The sequence below is a fragment of the Protopterus annectens genome, chromosome 1.part2, assembly GCF_019279795.1.
Source record: "Protopterus annectens isolate FY-2018-M chromosome 1.part2, PAN1.0, whole genome shotgun sequence".
In the NCBI taxonomy this organism is placed as follows: domain Eukaryota; kingdom Metazoa; phylum Chordata; order Ceratodontiformes; family Protopteridae; genus Protopterus; species Protopterus annectens.
The window spans coordinates 712951560-712969447 of record NC_056727.1 but is presented as its reverse complement, the minus strand read 5'-3'; the positions used below and the strand labels follow the sequence as shown (position 1 = coordinate 712969447).

At 39.2% G+C, this 17888-nt stretch overlaps 1 protein-coding gene across 1 annotated transcript in view; it reads left to right on the top strand.

Moving 5' to 3' along the window:
• LOC122790934 (presenilin-2-like) overlaps nucleotides 1-17888 on the top strand; it is a gene marked incomplete at its 5' end in the record, with an annotated part of 553723 nt that overhangs the window by 140102 nt on the left and 395733 nt on the right.

The window sequence follows — 17888 nt, the reverse complement described above, 5'->3', positions numbered from 1 at the left end:
TCTGACTCCTTCCTCTCAGGATTTTTTTCTGGGGTGCCTCCTGAATACCTCAGTACAAAGAGCTTTTTTCCACAGGAAAAAATCTATCTGTATTTAGATTTGTTCCTAGGGTTTTCCACTGTGACTTCAGTCTCAGCGAAGGAATGTCTCAGGATTCTGGGTCTCTTGGCATCCATGATTCACATGGTACCTTTTACAAGACTCCACATGAGAAAGATACAATAGCATTTGAAACGTGTATAGTCCCAGCATCAAAGCCCAATGACTTTTCAAATTCCAGTCTTGGGATTTGTAAAAAGGGAGATTTTGTGGCGGAAATGTCAGATTTCTCAAATTCCAGGTCTCCCATTCTCCTGTCCTGTTCCAAAACAGTCTGTCACAAGTTATAACAGATGCCTCAGTGTTTGCTTGGGGAGCAGTGTCACTGGGCATCAAAGTGCAGGGTTTAAAGGACAAAAAAAAAAAAACACACACAAACAAGAGATGGTAGCTCTCATAAATGCTGAAAACTGTCATTTGTTGTCCCCTGGACCTCTTCAGGTGTTTAAAGAAAACACCACAATGATGGTGTACATAAACAATCAAGAGAGAACCAGATCTTATTCCCTATACAGACTTGCTGTGTAAGCAAGGGATATAGATTTACACCACAATTTCACTCTACAGGCATATTACATACTGTCAGAGCAAAACTATGTGGCAGACAAGCTGAGCAGGACCAGGGCAGACCCTCATAAGTTCATAGGTAGGTACTAGGCTATCACCCAAGGGCCTAAGTAAGCCTAGCCAACAAGGTTCCCTGGCTTACGCCACCCAAGAAAGTTAATTTCTTGTGCCCCTGTCGAGCAGAGCCACAGAAATGATCCCTGGGGTGCATTTCCTATTTCCCATCCACTCATCAAGATTTTTCTTGAAGAGTGCTAATGAGGAACTTTGCTTGACATAGATGGGTAGCTTGTTCCAGAATATAGGAAGTCTCTGGGACAGGAATCTATCCCTCCAGCATGTTGTGTTTATTGTGGTGACAAAATTTAGGTCCATAGAGCATGTAGCTCGGAGGGATTGGGATTTCTTTAGTTGTAGCATGTCCAACAGCTCTGGGTTTAACATAGCTTTATATGTTAGGCAGAGATCTCCTCGGAGTAGGCGATATGATACAGAGTAAAGCTGGAGTTTTTTTGAGACTATCAGTGTAGGGCATCTGTTTGAGGCCAGTAATCCTCTTTGTGAGGTACTTCTGTGGCCTTCCCAGCTGCTGCAGATGTCTTGTGAGGTACATTCCAAAAGGGGCATTGTACTCTATAATGGGTCTAATGAGTGCCAAGTAGAGGGGAACAATGACCTCTTTTTTCCTGGATGAAAACCCTTTTGTGATGAGGTGTGCCACATAGAAAGATTTCCTGACTACTGTGGCAATGTGATTATCAAAGGAGAGACTACTGTCCACCTGGGACCCAAGGTCTCTTATCACACATTCGGTAGACTGCCATTTATGTGGTAGTTCATGGGTACAGAGTTTTTACCAAAGGGGATGACAATGCACTTTTTGGCATTGAGCTTGAGGCCATGCCTTTGAAACCAGGCATCTGTCTTAGTGAGGGCCTTCTGTAGGATGTCCACATCATTTGGGGACTCTACTATGGCTCCTAGTTTGCAGTCATCTGCGAACTTCGTTAGCCAGAGGCCTTCTGTGTTAGCCTGTACTTCAGAGAAGCAGATACCAAGCAGGAGAAGTCCCAGGACTGAACCCTGTGGCACTCCACTTGTCACTGGTTTGAAGTCAGATTTGGAGTCTGCAGCTTTTACAGTGTGGGTTCTGTCAGTGAGCCTGTTGGCAACCCATCTTGTGACGTAGGGATTTATACCTAGTTTAGTGAGTTTAGCTATAATTCCAGAATGGGGGATGGAAACTGAATAAATGGGTCTTCCATTGTTTGATCTGTCTATGGGGAACACCTGAAGTAGAATTGTTTGCTTCCTCTTTAAACAATCAACTTGCAAAATACTGTTCCAGGACTCCATGAAAGAAGGCCTGGAAGACAGATGTCTTTTCTTTCCCTTGGACAGGGAAGTTCCTGTATGTATTTCCACTGATTTCATGGGTACTTTTCAAGATTCGGAAGGAATTTCTGAAAATCATTGTGGAGTCTCCCTTCTGGCCCAGACAACGCAAGCTTCCTCACAGATTGGATATATTCACACAGGATCAGGAGTGTCAGATGCATCCTGACCCTAAACAACTACAACTGACTGTCTGAATGATAGGGTTTAATGCCTTTAGGCAACTCTTTTTTTTCTGAGAATGCACAGCAGGTATTGAAGAAGGCAAGAAAGCCTGCTACTAGAAAATCATGTATTAGTAAATAGAAAATGTTTTCTAGTTGCTGCTAACAAAAGAACCAGCATCCATTCAGAGCTAGTTTTTCTCTGGTTTTACCTATCTTATTCCTCTGTCAAGGTTCATCTTTCATCTTTTTCATCATGTCTACCCAGAGATCCCCCCCTCTTTCAATGCAGTCCCATGTCAAAATGTTTTTGAAAAGTGTTCTACACGAGAAACCTCCCAGAAAACCAGTAGCTCTTCCTTGCAATCTTAAGTGTTAGAAAAGCTAACACTTCTTACTCTATCTGAACCAGCTTTTCAGGCTGACTTGAGGTTCTTATTATGGAAAATAGTTTTATTGATTCTTCTGACCTCTACAAGAATAGTACCTGTGTTGCAAGCTCTATATCTGATTTTCCACAAAGACGGGGTGTCCTTCAGAATAATCTTTCTTTTGTACCCAAGGTGGTATCCAACTTAATATAAGCCAATCTATCAATCTTTCTGTCTCCTTTCCAGTATCTAAAAATGAGGGAGACAGAACATTTCATATCTTAGTTGTCCACAGACAACTCTGGTACTATGTTGACAGAACAAAATCTTTCAGAACTTCTGATTGTGTTCATTTCTTGTGAAGGTAAGACAATAGGACATCCAATGTCAAAACAGAATGTTTCCAAATAGTTGGCTCAGGCTATTATCTTTTGTTATTTCCACCATAACAAAATTACTCCAGGCATGGTCAAGGTTCACTCTATCAGGCCATTGACTTTTTGGAAAGAGATGAAATGTAGAAGTATTCTAAAAGAAGCAACTTAGTCCTCTCGGCATACTTACACAAAGCACTGTAAACTAGATTCCTTCTCCAAGTCTAGAACAGACTTTTTTAGGATCATTTTCCAGGGGCTCCTGGGCTCTTCTCCTTTCACCTTTCAAATGTAAGCTGTGGTTGTCTACCCATGTAGCTTAGGCTACTGCAAAAGTATAATGATGAACATATTGTAGCTGTGAAAATTAATTTACTTCACCTGTAGATGTTTTAATGATCTGCTGCAGTAGCTAGTCCCTCCCTCTACACCCTTATGTTGTATGTTTTTTATGCCAGTGTGTGGACATGCATTTTTTATTTTCTTAGCAATGCCCTGTCAGGGCTTAGCCTCCCTCTTAGAGTTGGCTTAAAAACTCTGAAGGGCTTGGCACCCAATCCTGACTTTTAGTCAGCTAAACTTAAGCTGACTAACAGTTTGGACATGGAAGGTGGCCAGCTTTTAAATCCTCTGCAGAGTACATCCCATATAACGTAGACTCCTGCATCTGTGATCATAGTAAGTTTACTCAGACACAATTGCCCCCACATGGTGGTGAAGGGCAACCCCCCCCCTGCAAAATAAGCCTTTTATTATGTTTTGTGTTTGGGTGAAGTTACAACTTGCTGTGTTCATTTGGTTGTAGCTCCATCCAGATGCAAGTCCATGATTTGTAGTGGAACCAAACAGAACATTACAGTATAATGCATGGAGTGTTATATAAAGTCACAAGTAAATAATCAACTTCGCTTAAATGTAATTTTGACAGTTATGTTAGCAAAATAACCTTACTAAGTAACACATTTACTGTTTACTAGCTGTTAGGAAGTGTTTGCAATTTAGGAGAAAGGAAATGGAAAGAAATGTGCTACTTACATATTTACAGTGTTAGTCTCAGTTGAGTCATAAAGAAGGCATCTGTTAGTGTAAGTTAAAAGTTGCATCTATGAGGGAGAGACAGAGACACTTAACCTTTGTTGGTGAAACAGGTGAGCAGCAGGTCTCTTTTAGGTTAAATGATCAAAGAGCTTGCCCAGCCAAACCTGAAATCTAGCTGTCACTGTCTCTTAAACTTGCTTATTGTTGTAAGCAACCCAACCAGCATTTCCATACATTCCTGCTCGTTCAGTGATCACAGTCCCATTTCCTTCAGCATGTATGACATCACTGTTAAACAAACCCTTAATTTCATCTAATTTTGACACAAAATTTCTGTCAATACCTACAAATTAAAGTCGCACCTATCATTACTTGACTGGTCACCTATACTGGCTATTTTAGACCTTCAGTATAGCAGCATAAAAAATAACAGCAGTACTCTGATATTACAAAAAAAATTATTCCAGTAATCTTCAGACTCTACAAATCCAGCAAATCACTGTGGCTTAAAGCCCAACTTACCCACACAAGTAAAGTTTGGCACATTTGGAAACTAATCTAAACCCTGTCTCTAGAAAGCATTTTATGCAGCTTCATAACCTGGCTAAACAACTATTAAAAGATACAAAAGTAATTATCTTCATCTAAACAAAATTCCTTTTAGGCCACTAAAAACACTTCTGGAAAGAAGTAAAACTTTTAATTGGTTGAAAAGCACCTTCCAATCTCTCTTCTTCCAGCTTATTAACATCCTCATAGGGCCAGTTCTCATTTTCTGATTTCAAGAGATGATTCATTATCCTCCCTGATATCTCTCCACAAACTTCAACCCTACCCCTTCACCATCTGTTTATGTTCTGCTGTTATATTGTAGATAAATGAAATGCAAAGTCATTGATCCCCTACTGTAACAAATCGTTACAGATGTCCCCACTGGGTTAGACAACCTACTCCCCTGTTTTTCATACCACTGAAGGGATTACTTCACAACCCCTTTACTTACACATACACAGTCTTTATATCACTCAAAATGTAGTGTTGTTGTAACAACTGTTGCATAACCACCAACCCAAACCTGAAAACGCATCGCACTTTTGATCCATCTCCAGCCTTCATACTCTTGTAGAATACCAGAGAAAAGTACAGTTGTGTAAAATCTTACTATAATGGTAGATGTGCATGCCTTCACCGCTGCAACATACTTAACATATGGGACTCCTTGCCGTGGAAGCCAAACATCCAGCGAGTCTACCAAAGGCTCCTGTTGCTTTAAAGGCATACCAAACGTCACTCAAACATTCCTTGCATAGCATATTACATAAAGGTGACGTTCAGGACTACCATAGTCAGAACTGATAGTCCGAGTAGGAACACCAGTCCAAGGAACCCAAGAGGTAATCTGTACATCCAAGAAGGCAAAGGACTAGGGGAGCAAATACTGTAGCAGTGAAGGTCTGAAGGCAAAGACATCTACAGTTATGGTAAGATTTTACACAACTGTACTATGGCCTTACATTCACTGCTGCAGTATTCTTAACATATGGGAGAGTGCCAAAGATCAAGAAGAAACTAGGGAGGGGGGATGGAGCAAAAGAGTCCCTTAAAAAGCCATGAGGAATGTCACTAGCAAACCAGTCTTAGCTCTAGAGACACCATCCAACTTGTAGTTGGATGGTTGGGCAGCAGGTGCTGACTGAGGTTTCTTTTCTGGGGATAAACTCTTGGCTAGGCTTGTAAGGGCCCCAGGGCCATTAGCCTAGTAACCTCCTATAATCCTGTGATCCTATGTAGTGCTTGGTAAATGTATGCACAGAAGTCTAGGTAGCTGCTTCAAGAGTAGAATTAGTATATAAGCCCGTGAAAAAAGCACCAGAAGAAGCTACAGCTCTAGTAAAATGAGCCTTGACTGAAGAGGGAAGGCTATTTCCATGGAAAGTGTAACAAAAAGAAATAGCCTTAGAAATCCAAGAAGAAATGGTTTGCTTGGAATACAGCAAGTCCCAAAGATCTAGGATGAAAAGAAACAAGTAACTGATCAGATTTTCTTATAGCTTCAGTCTTATCCAAATAAACCTTGAGTTGCCTGTGCATGTCCAACGTATGCAGTACCCTCTCACTGTCAGTTTGCAGAGGGGGGAAAAAGTAGGCAGATTAATGGACTGATGAAATGATAGCTCATTTACCATTTTAGGCATAAAAGAAGGGTTAGTATGCAAGGACACACTGTCATTATGAAAGATTAAAAAAGGAGGACAAGCCATAAGGGCCTGTAACTCAGACACCCAGCAGAAGTAAGACCTAGCAAAAGAGCAGTCTTCAAGGAACAATGTTGCAAGGATGCTGAAGCAACAAGCTCAAAAGGAGCCTGAGTCAGCTTCTCCAAAGCAAAATTAAGATCCCAGGGAGGAGGAACAGGCTTCCTAGGAGGTCTAATATTAACTCATTCACTCTGGAGCAGCTCAGGAAAAGCTGCCTGCTTAATTCCACCATAGGAACAACAGTGCAGCCTGAGCTCATTTTCAGAAAATCCATTTGTAATACCATACAGAAAACAAATGTTCATAACTCTTTAACTATAAGAGCGAGACCAAAAATGTAAATGCGAAAGTTGTTCAGCAGGCATTGACCTTTCCAACAGTGTAAATGTTGATAGTGCATATCAAAGTCATTATTAAATATTTGGCAAGGAATGTTGATATTCTGCATATTTTTTACCTTTTTGGAAAAGTAAAGCACAATATCTTAGTCAATGTACCATGTAGACCAATATAATTTGAATTGAATTTGGTAGTATGAATGTCAGCTTTAAAACGATACCTTAACCATTACCGTGTGATGCTCCTTTCTTGAGATATTCACAGAAATATGATTAATATATTATTTCTCATTGATAAATAAGCAAAGCATAATATCTCATCACCTGTAACAGACAGCCTACATATCAGTGTAGAAGTTGTGCATCTGAATGTCAGCTTCAAAATGATGCATCATTTGTGTGATCACCATGTGCCATTGCAAAGATATGGGCACAATAATGAGAAGTATTGTAAATGTATAATTTTCATAATCGTACAAGACTAAAACTGTGATATATGTATATGTGTACAGTGCACAGACACAGTTCTTTTACCATGTTGTAAGGAGTAACACTGTCTTCAAAATGAGGTATTACTTGGCACACTGACATGCTCCCTTGCAAAGTTATTTACCAAAATATGAAAAAAATCATAATTTCCATAACCTAAGTCCGAAACAAACTTTGATATCTGCACATGTTCCACAAACAGGCACAATTCTTTTACCATGTTGGAACCAGCAATGCTGTCTTCAAAATGAGGTATTACTTGGCACATTCAGATGCTCCCTTACAAAGTTATTTAACAAAATATGAAAAAAAATCGTAATTTCCATAACCTAATTCCGAAACAAACTTTGAGATCTGCACGTGTTACAGGCACAATTCTTTTAGCATGTTGGAACCAGCAATACTGTCTTCAAAATGAGGTATTACTTGGCACATTTAGATGCTCCCTTGCAAAGTTATTTACCAAAATATGAAAAAAAATCATAATTTCCATAACCTAAGTCCGAAACAAACTTTGATATTTGCACGTGTACAACATACAGGCACAATTCTTTTACCATGTTGGAACTATCAATACTGTCTTCAAAATGAGGTATTACTTGGCACACTGACATGCTCCCTTGCAAAGTTATTTACCAAAATATGAAAAAATCATAATTTCCATAACCTAAGTCCTAACAAAACTGATATATGTACATGTGTACAGCATTCAGAAGCAGTTGTTTTACCATGTAGACACATACGATTGTAAATATACACATTCTTGGTGTAGCCAACATACTGCTGAATGGGTACATGTGAAGAGAAAAAGCAAGGTAAGGACCGCCACTCCACTAATGAACCCAGGACAGGCATGGGACTTCAGTGGCAGGCAAGACCATCTGATCTGTCTGATAGTTGTGCTGGCTACCCACTCAGACAGCTGATAACACTGCAGTCTCATGACCTTCAGTGTCAGCAGTCTGCCTTACCTATGCCTTTTCTCTTTACATGTGTCCATCCATTCAGCAATGGACCTAAGAGATCAAGTTCTGTATTACTAAGCCCTTCCTGTCATCTAACCTCTACACATACCTGATAAAAGCAGAATAAAAAAGGAAATATTGCAGGATGGTCACTGACTAATATGATTGTACATGGTAGCACTCTCCTGAAACAGTTGTTCTTTCTCAACATCTTCACCAGCTCCTTATCACAGTTATTTGGCAAACTCAGAAAAATATATTTTACACAACACATTTCATAATAGAGTTTTACTTACTATACTGGTCCTACTTGGTCATGGGTGTTTTTCATTCTTCTCACAAGCTGCATTTTACCAGTCCTGCATAGCTCTCCTCACACCATTGTGGACGACCGTCAAGAACAATGCAATACCCTCCTCAGTTAGCTGAATGCCATCCCTTCTGAACAGGTGAACATCTACTGCAGTTATGCTGTCATGGCAGATTGTAGATCCACCGACCCTGTGCATCAAGCCATGCATGCATTCTGTAAACATCTGGCCTTGTGAGCTGCCCATTGACGGTTTTCCATTTTCCATATCTGTTGAGAATATCTCTTCTTACAATCCAATATACCTTCACAATGGAATTGGGGAAGCTCAAGTTGTACTGTTTTTTCAGTTTCGGAGGCATGGCTGCCAGCCCAGTGAATGTAGGAATGGCCACATACCCACAGTCACACTCGTCGTTCTCCTGCTCATGACGCTATGTCAGTGTCAGAAGGTGGACAAACCTGCACAGGAAAGAAAATGCGAACAGATTACTACTGATGTTTGACAAATGTATTGGAAGACTAAATATATATGTATATCATATACATTACCTGGCTAGCCCATCCATATCTTTCATCCGAGCCACAGGGGCAGTATTCTTTGCATTAGGTACATAAGTGGTGATGACGACGCTACAGAGGTATATATACCTACTACACACACACACACACACACACACACACACACACACACACACACACACACACACACACACACACACACACACAGACACAGGTTTTGCATTAGCTTGTTCTAATACATGTTAGTGTGGAGTGCAGAGGCATTCATTATCATTCAGTAGAAATACTATATCATTATAATTCAGTCAATATAGTATAACACTTGGATGTTACTGAGCCCTTCCTCCTACCACCTAATTTCCACCCATGACTGAAAGCGTGGAAACATGCCCAACTACTGAGTATAAGCCGAAGTGTCAAACTTATTTGGTTCATCCATGTAAGAATTGTCACAAAAGTAATAATTCCTGTTAGCGTATCTGACTATCACTCTGGGTCAGTGGCGGCTGGTGACTTCAAATCACAGGGGGGCTGCAGGAGACGCTGAATGGGCGGGGTCAAAGGGAAGGGGTGTGGTCAACCATAAAGGGGAGGAGCTATGCACAAAACCACAAAAAAACTAACTTTAATTAAATACGCTGCCCTGGGTGGCAAACCATCATTATGAAAGTCCAATCAAGACAAAAATAAGTGTAGAAGAATAAAAATATTTCAATGCATTGGCTGCATGACAGCTTACTTAATATCTAGATGGAAACAAAAGGTTGTGAGGCATGAAAAAATAAATTACTTTTTAAATACATTACTGGAATGCCAGTCAAAATCAAGTATAAGAAAAACCAGAAGCACTCAACTCAAACTACTTCTCCTTGCACTGCAGTTCTAATTATAATATATTCAGCTTTATTAAAGTACCAAGCAACATGCTGAAAGTAGAAATCTATGTGATGCCCCCACTTGTAAAAATGTTTCTTATCCAAAAAGACCTGCTGCCTGACAACGTTTCATGGGGAAAACATGATAAAAGTAAAAATGAAAAGCAAACAAGAAACAAGCTCAAGATACATTGCTTAAAGGATTACTGTACAGGTTATGGACCACACATGATTGGCATTCTGTTTAGTTTACGGGTAAAGCCTGTAGAGATGACTGGAAGTCTCCAACAAGTGTAATGAGTTTTTAAAATAATGGAATCCTGTCCTTTAATACCCAAGGCTTATACATTATCTAGTCAAGTATTCTCTGCATGGCAACAACAGAAAGGCTTTCAATGTTGGCAATTCTTTAACAGTATGCTTATTAAAGCTTACTTGCATCTTACGATGTCAGACAAGCTTACCTTATGGTCATTAAAGCATTGCTACTTAAACACAGAGCAACAGGCACTTTGAGTAATAAGCATAAATCAACAGTACAAAAATATGACAGAAACCAGACCATTCTGCAAAATCAAGGACAGATGAAAAGCCACTGTAGTACTTATGCAGTGTGTCCTCCCCATCCAAGGTAGATACAACTACTCCTTGCCTTGCTTGGACACATCCAGAGTCACTACATGGGGAGTGGGGTGCAACAAGCATGTCACAATTTGAAATCTCTCTGGCTGACTGTGATGGCCCTGACACATTTGTCATACCTCTCAACTTCACTTCAAGAGCAAGAAATCTGGACAAAGCCATACACAGAAGTGGGACAAAGGCACAACAAGAAGGACAATTTTAAATATTGCTCTAATAAACTTAGAAAGATAATAGAATAGGTCTTGCATTAGTATGAATTTTCTGAAGGGTATAAAATCTGAAACTCAAATGTCTGTCATTTTCTAACTTCAGTCTTTAGTGATTTGTCACTAATTTGCCAAAAACACAATTTTATGAAAAATGGACCAAAATGTGATGCAAAAATATAAAATAGACACACAATACAGCTTCTACCTGTCAAAGAAGGGACACTTTAATATTAGTACTGCTACCTTGAGCAGCTGACAAAATAAAAGAATCTACATGCATTTCAAGTAATCTATAACTTTGATTATTACAGTTATTTCTTAATTGTAAACCCTCCATGTTTTCTTCCAAAATTGCTATTTTATGGAGGGATTATTAGGGAAGAGCAACATTTTGAGCCAAAAATTGGGGACAGTTGAGAGGTTGGCTATGCCTAATTCTATAAAGCAATTTATTTGCATGTACCTCTCAACCTGTTAATGCAGTAAATCTGTACAAGGCCAAATATATTGGGGGCACATATAAACAGTACTAAAATTGCTCTTGTATAAATTGAGACAGTTGATAGAACGGCTCTTACTTTAACATGCATTTTTATGAAGGTTATGAAGTCTGAAACTTATTATTTAGTGACTTCTGGCAAATCATTTAGGAATTAAAACTACAAATTTTATGAACAACAAACCAAAAATAAGAAGCAAAAATCTATTCATTCTTTGAAAATCTGGACAGTTGGGAGGTATAGTTCAGCTGGGCCTGTCTGAGTTTGCTGCCCTTCCCCTGACAAAATAATGGTTGAACTGGAGCCTCTGCAGCCATTCCAATTAACCATTACTTGGCTATTTCACTCCATTTACCATAAACACTAATGTGCATACTGCTTTACTTCAATGATTGGACTTCATTTGAAAGTTTTATTTTGTATTTTACAGCACAAACATTAAGTAATCTGTTAAACAAAGCAATGCAGTCTCACAATGAAAACTTAGCATTAAAACTTCTCTGCCCTTGAAACTCACATTCATTGAAACAGCATTGAAACCCACATTCAAAGAAAATACATTTTGCCAGTGGCAGATAAAGATTAATTTTGGGCTGTTTTGAATCATAGGCCCCTTGCATATGAAACATACATGTGCTCTTTGATACACCTTCCTCATTGTACTAAAATTATATTCCTTGTACAATACAGTACACTTGTTAGAGGGTGTTTTAAATTTGTTTTGAACATTTTTCCAGTAAGCAATGAAACAAAACATATGCACCCATAATGGCAAAACTGCCCAGTTGAGAACATTTATCATAAAAAGTCTACTCAGACTTCCACAGTCCACCATTATTAGTAAATATACACAATTCTACAGTCCACCATTATTAGTAAATATGCACAATTCCACAGTCCACCATTATTAGTAAATATGCACAATTCTACAGTCCACCATTATCAGTAAATATGCACAATTCTACAGTGCACCTTTATCAGTAAATATGCACAATTCTACAGTCCATATTCAGTGAATTCAGTTCTTGCCATAGCTGTCAACCTTAGCACAAAAACCTGGAATGAAGCCAATAATGGGGAATACAGTCCCAAAAATAGGGACAAATTTAAAATATTCATCTTATAAACTTAGAAAATTGCTAGAAAAAAGGTTGTGCTACTATGTATTCTGAAGAACATGAAGTTTGAAATTCAAATGCCGTCAATTCTACTGCGGCCGGACAGAACAAAACAATTTTCAGCAGAGACACAGGGATTAATACTGCAGACACGTCTTTGTAAAATGGCAGGGCATCAGAGCAAATCCACACAAACACAGGCAGGAGATGCAGACTCAAACAGAAGCCACCCCAACCAAGAATCAAACCAGAAAACCTATAGCTGTGAGGCAACAATACTACCACCGCACCATCAATTATGCAAGGAATTAAACATTCAGAAACCCGAAGTCTGAAATTCAAATGCCTGTCAATTTTACTGGACAGAACAAAACCAATTTTCAGCAGGGATTAAAACTGCAGACCGTCTTTGTAAAATGGCAGGGCACCAGACCAAATCCACACAAACACATGGAGGAGATGCAGACTCCACACAGAAGCCACCCCAACCAAGAATCAAACCAGAAAACCTATAGCTGTGAGGCAACAATACTACCACTGCACCATCAAATCTGCAAGGAATCAAACATTCAGAAACCTGAAGTCTGAAATTCAAATGCCTGTCAATTTTACTGCGGACAGAACAAAACAATTTTCAGCAGAGATGCAGGGATTAATACTGCAGACACGTCTTTGCAAAATGGCAGGGCACCAGAGCAAATCCACACAAATACAGGAGGAGATGCAGACAGAAGCCACCCCAACCAAGAATCAAACCAGAAAACCTATAGTTGTGAGGTAACAATACTATCACTGCACCATCAATTATACAAGGAATTAAACATTCAGAAACCTGAAGTCTGAAATTCAAATGCCTGTCAATTTTACTGCGGACAGAACAAAAACAATTTTCAGCAGAGACGCAGGGATTAAAACTGCAGACACATCTTTGTAAAATGGCAGGGCACCAGAGCAAATCCACACAAACACAGGCAGGAGATGTAGACTCCAAACAGAAGCCACCCCAACCAAGAATCAAACCAGAAAACCTATAGCTGTGAGGCAACAATACTACCACCGCACCATCAAATCTGCAAGGAATTAAACATTCAGAAACCTGAAGTCTGAAATTCAAATGCCTGTCAAATTTACTGGACAGAACAAAAACAATTTTCAGCAGAGGCGAGGGATTAAAACTGCAGACACATCTTTGTAAAATGGCAGGGCACCAGAGCAAATCCACACAAACACAGGCAGGAGATGCAGACTCCACACAGAAGCCACCCCAACCAAGAATCAAACCAGAAAACCTATAGCTGTGAGGCAACAATACTACCACTGCACCATCAAATCTGCAAGGAATTAAACATTCAGAAACCTGAAGTCTGAAATTCAAATGCCTGTCAAATTTACTGCGGACAGAACAAAACAATTTTCAGCAGAGACGAGGGATTAAAACTGCAGACACATCTTTGTAAAATGGCAGGGCACCAGAGCAAATCCACACAAACACAGGCAGGAGATGCAGACTCCACACAGAAGCCACCCCAACCAAGAATCAAACCAGAAAACCTATAGCTGTGAGGCAACAATACTACCACTGCACCATCAAATCTGCAAGGAATTAAACATTCAGAAACCTGAAGTCTGAAATTCAAATGCCTGTCAAATTTACTGCGGACAGAACAAAAACAATTTTCAGCAGAGGGGATTAAAACTGCAGACACATCTTTGTAAAATGGCAGGGCAGCAGAGCAAATCCACACAAACACAGGGAGGCAGCAGAGACACCACACAAGCACACCCCCCACCCCAACCAAACCAGAAAACCTAAAAAGCTGTGAGCAAACAATACTACCACTGCACCATCAAATCGCGAGGAATTAAACATTCAGAAACCCTTAAGTCTGAAATTCAAATGCCTATCAATTTTATTTACATTTTTTAATCAGGACAGTCTGACTTGGAACAAATAAACAAATTTTCAGCGGAGGCCCAGGAAGAAATAATGCAGACATGTCTTTGTAACATGGGAGGGCACAAAAGCAAACCCACACAAACACAGGAGAAGATACAGACCCCACAAAGAAGGAACCCCAGCCAAGAATCAAACCCAAGAACCTGCAGCTGTGAGGCAACAATGCTACTACTACACCATCAAATATCAAGCATTGCAACATTTACAAACCACAGATATTATGAGGAACAGATCAGATCAAATATGAGGTAAAAATCTGAAATTTTTTTACAAATGGTGGTGGGTAGGGAACTCAAGTCTTTAACACCTGCATACAGGGTACAGGGTTCAAGCCTGAGGCATTCCCTACCACACCACCATAAGCACCTGGGGCATTTTCACACACACACACACACACACACACTCTCTCTGTCCAGTAAAGCACAAGCACCATACACAAACTAAACTCCAGTAAAGCACAAGCACCATACACAAACTAAACTCCAGTAAAGCACAAGCACCATACACACAAATAAAAAACATTGTAAATTGAAAGGCACCTTACCTGAATACATCCAGGGTTAACGTCCGTACATACATCCTTCCCGCGCAATACTGAAGACCCTTGAGATCCACATGCTCCTTCCGGCCCGACGAGATCCCTAAGGCACTGTCCCGAGTCCCTGCTGCTCCTCTGCAGTCCTGGCGGCGTCTGTGCACTGTAAAAGTGCACAGCCTCTCTTGTGTCCCCCTATGGGGACGGCGGACTGCCTTGAGCATGATAGACCGATAAGCGGACTCGGTCTATCTATGCCGAAGTCAGCAATTTTAAAAAATATTTTTTTTTTTTTTTTCTTTTTCTTTCTTTTTTTCTTTTTGAGGGGGCTGCAGTCCGGCAGCCCTATGCCACGAGCCGCCCCTGCTCTGGGTACAGTAAGACCCATCAGTTTTCCTCAATGCAGTATGTGCATATTGTTAACAGATAATAAATTATTCTTGGAAGCTGAATACATAAAAAATATAATAACCATCACTGAAACCTGAGCTATAGATAACCTGTACTTGTTACACTGTATCTGTATTACGATCTTCAGCAGTCTGACCATGTATGCACAGGCACTTCCCTGGTACACAGATTATTTATTTCCCCTACCAACACCTTCATTACTACATGTTATACACATGTCCCTAAATTAAACATTCACCCAAATGACCCATTCAGGAAAATGTTGAGATGTGCACAATCACCAAAATTATATATATACGCGTGTGACCAATGTATATATGTGCAAGTACATTATGTACATACATACATATATATCCCTATACACACATATGCATATATCTCTCTCTATGTGTGTGTGTGTATATATATATATATATATATATATATATATATCTATATATATATATATATACATATATATATATATATATATATATATATATATATATATATATATATATATATATATATATAAGATGTATAATGACTCCAAGCAGAGAAAAAACACAACCTGGCTTGTGCATTCATCAAAGTGATAACGACTTGTACTTATGTGAATAATAGTGACAGCATCTGAGACTTTTCCCAGAAAAGTGATAATGACTCACTGCTCTATTGTAACTGCACGTATTGCTAATGTGATAATGACCTTCCTTTCATTACTGCAAAGGTATGCATGCTGAGATACAGGTGATAATTGCTGCACATAACCTGTTGAGTAGGCATTCCTTATATTACATTGTGCAGCTGTTATGTAACACAGACTCAGTATCATCAATAAGGAGAAGACCTGAGTCATTCAGTCAAATAGTATAACACTTAGATATTACTGAGCCCTTCCTCACACCGAAATATGATGCTGAAATGATGCAAGATAAAGATGAAGAATAAAACATATTTGAGTTCATATGTAATTAGGTGTTTTTACACAAAACACTGGTAACAAAAGGAATTAGAAATAACATATACTGAAATGCAAATAGCTTGTAAAACAAATTATTAATAATAGATCAATCATTTATGTTCATCCCACACCACTGAATGCCATGGCAAGGAAAATCCACCACTCCTAACCCTGTACTACCAAACAACCATGAAAATATCCCCATCCAATTCAACAAATACTTCACTGAAACAGTCCAAGCCCTAGCCAACACCCAAAATACTACTAGCAGCCCCTTACCTAAAGAGACACCAACCCACACCAGTATAACAAACAACTCCTCCAGTTTTTCCCTGGAACCAGTCCCTACTAAAACTATTGCTAGACTTCTCAAGAAGCTGAAACCAACCACTCTGGTGGCTGGCAATCTACCTGCAGACTGTCCATTCTCATAAATAGGTCAATATCAGAATGTAAAGTACCTCACACCTGGAAAATATCACATATTATACCACTGCACAAAGGGGGTAAGTCCCTTGAACGTACTATTGCCGTATTGCAATCCTATCACCTTTATCAAAAGTATTAGAAAGGGTAGTTCATTCCCAGCTAATGCACCTCCTAAAAGATAATCTGCTATCCATACCCCAGCATGGCTTCAGACCTTCCCATAGCACTACCCTCCTTCACCAACATTGTCAATCATATAGAAACAATGGTCTATTTGTATCTTCAATATTCCTAGAATTATCAAAAGCCTTTGACATGGTGAACCACAGTATGTTACCCAACTAAAAAAAAAAGGTTATATCCTTTATACTTATATTAATATTTTCAAATATATTCACTGTTCTCTTATGTGATACTGTTTTTGTACTTATATTTGTGCTTGGAGCCAGCTGCACTCAATTGTTTTCCTTATTCTATATGTATATTATTATTATGTTTCCTTAGATGCTGCTATTATTCTCCAAGTCTGACTTTCCCGGTTAACAAATGTAAAATAAATTAAATAAATAAATAAATAATTGCAGTAAGCCAATCTGTAAGGGAGCAAGGCACGAACAATGACCAAGAGATCAGCTTGAGGTAGATTCTTGGTATGTTTCACATATGGAAAGAGGAAGACTTCACTGTAGCTAACAACTGATCCCAAAATGTTAAGCACAAGTCTGCAATAACATCAAGAGTCCATACTTTAATAACAAATTCAAGCTTGTTACATAGTACAGTTTTGGAATTATTAATCGGCTGTAATGAGTTACATCACTGTTGTCGTGGTCTGATGCAGCAACTTCCCACTGTTCCACAAATCTGGAGTATTCCCAGAGATAAATGTTTAAACCTTATGATTTTATCAGGTCAGTTCAGATTATGAAAATCTGCTACAGAAGGAAACAAAGGGATGAAAGACAAATTTGTTGCACACAAGTATGTACACAGCATCTGCACAAGCCTAATCACTGCCCAGACAAAGCAGTACCAGAAAGTGGTAAAGAAACTGATAGACATTTTCAAAATGAATTGTTACAACTAGCCAAAATTAGGCAAACCAGTCCCTGATAGCAAAATTTATCATGTTTTCTCCCCCATTACTATAATAAAACAACTTCCCCATTTATAGTCCAGTTATTATTCTTAGGCAACAACCTAAAAAGTACTGTTGAAACTTGCATTGCTGATGAAAACTGGGAAAAAGCCGAAAGAAGAAGACTGAAGTGAAAAACTGACAGAACCAAGGGAACCAAGTGTAAAACTAAGTAAATCCGTATGCTGTACATATGTCAAGATGTGAATTCAAATAAGGCTATGTCATACTGTGCGAA